The sequence below is a fragment of the Elaeis guineensis genome, chromosome 9 (genome assembly GCF_000442705.2).
Source record: "Elaeis guineensis isolate ETL-2024a chromosome 9, EG11, whole genome shotgun sequence".
Taxonomy (NCBI): domain Eukaryota; kingdom Viridiplantae; phylum Streptophyta; class Magnoliopsida; order Arecales; family Arecaceae; genus Elaeis; species Elaeis guineensis.
In genome coordinates, this window is record NC_026001.2 from 25,898,705 (window position 1) to 25,900,656 (window position 1,952).

General features: G+C 39.7%; 1 non-coding gene across 1 annotated transcript; it reads right to left on the minus strand.

Annotated features, from left to right (window-relative positions):
- Positions 1-423: 423 nt before the first annotated feature.
- LOC140851814 (small nucleolar RNA R71) lies at positions 424-530 on the minus strand. The gene has a single exon (XR_012134571.1). It is a non-coding gene; the product is annotated as a small nucleolar RNA R71 (small nucleolar RNA).
- Positions 531-1,952: the final 1,422 nt, after the last annotated feature.

Here is a 1,952-nt window from a genome sequence, read left to right on the forward strand (position 1 = left end):
TGGAGAAGAGTGTCGGGTCGTCTAGTTAGAATTGAGTCAATTCCTGTTGTTCCAATGGCTGAACCAATCCAACCCATGACCCTTAAGGATTTGTGTTATCCAGTTGGCTCCATCCAACCATCTTGTATCAGGTTGCCACAACCCACAGCTAACAATTTTGAAATCAAACCTCAAATCATAAATATGCTTCCAAAATTCACAGGATTAGAAGATGCTTATATATTTATTAGAGAATTTGAGGAGGTATGTGCAACCATGAAACTGCAATTAACAGAGGATGAGGTCAAACTTAGATTAATCAACTTTGCCCTTAAGGACAATGCTAAGAAGTGGCTTTATAGTCTGCCAAACTATTCTGTCACTACTTGGGAGGGCTTTGTGAGAACATTTTTAAAAAAGTATTTCCCCCATCATAAAACAGCTAGGATTAGGAATGAAATAAATCAATTTTACCAACTAGCTGGTGAATCATTTTGGAAGTACTTTGATCGTTTCAAGAATCTTTTGACCCAATGCCCACACCATGGAATAGAAACTTGGAGACTATGCCAGATCATCTATGAGGGGTTAGATTCAAACTCAAGAACCATGCTAGAGTCCATGTGCCAAGGCCAATTTATGGACAAAGAAACTACTGAAGCTTGGCAATTCTTAGAAGACCTAGCCGAGAAAAATTTACAGTGGGAAACAACTAGGGAACCTGATAAAGCTACACCTTCAAGAGGAGGAATGCATCAAATTCAACCAACCCTAGCATCAGAGGCCAAGATTGCAACCTTAACACGTAGATTGGAAGCCTTAGAATTACAGAGACCAGCCAATGTAAATCAAATATCTGCACCCATGTGTAAAGGGTGCAATGCACCAGACCATGTCTTAGAAGAATGTTCCTACTCGAATGAGTGTGCACAGGTGAATGCCACCTATCAAGGACCATTGAACAATCCTTATGCACCCACATATAACCCAGGTTGGAGGAATCACCCGAATTTCTCATGGTCCCAGAATCCTAATGTAGGTAATCCAAATTTCAATCAGCAAAATCTAAGGTCCAACCCAGTGATGAACAACCCGCCAGGCTTCCATGATAATGACAAAAAAATTACCTCTTTAGAGAAAAGCCTAGAAGCCATGATGAAAACACATACCAGCTTTATGCAAACTACGGGTCAACTCATAAATAATAACACCCAAGCTATAGCCCGTCTGGAAATGCAAGTAAGTCAGCTGGCTTCGACCATTAGTGAACGAGAACATGGTAGGTTACCTAGCCAACATGAGCCAAATCCTAGGAACCAAAATGGTCCACGACCCCAACAAGGAAACCAAGTTAATGGTATAAATGCCATTCATACCTTAAGATCAGGAAAACAAATAGACAATAAGGTAGTTGCACTTGATGATATAGATGACTCATCTGCCGAGTCACCTTCTAAAACTACTACCTTTCAACCTCAAGCACCAGAAACTGAAAATTCACCTAGTCCAGTACTTAAAAGTCCTAGAGCTCCTTTTCCAAACAGACTGAAATCCAATAAATCTGAACATTTAGACAAAATTTTAGAGGTATTTAAACAAGTCCAAGTTAATATTCCTCTTTTAGATATAATCCATCAGGTTCCAACTTATGCCAAATTTTTAAAAGATCTCTGCACTAGGAAAAGGACCACTAATGTACCAAAGAAAGCATTTTTGGCTGCAAGTGTCAGTTCATACCTATCTAGCCATGTGCCAATTAAATATAAGGACCCTGGAGCTCCAACAATTTCTTGTGTTATTGGAGAAACCAATATAAAAAAGGCCTTGCTAGATCTAGGAGCTAGTGTGAATATCCTTCCATATTCGGTGTATGAACAACTAGGATTAGAAAAACTTCAACCTACTGGGATCACATTACAGTTAGCCGATAGATCTCTCAGGATCCCTAAGGGAATGGTCGAGGATGTTCTGAT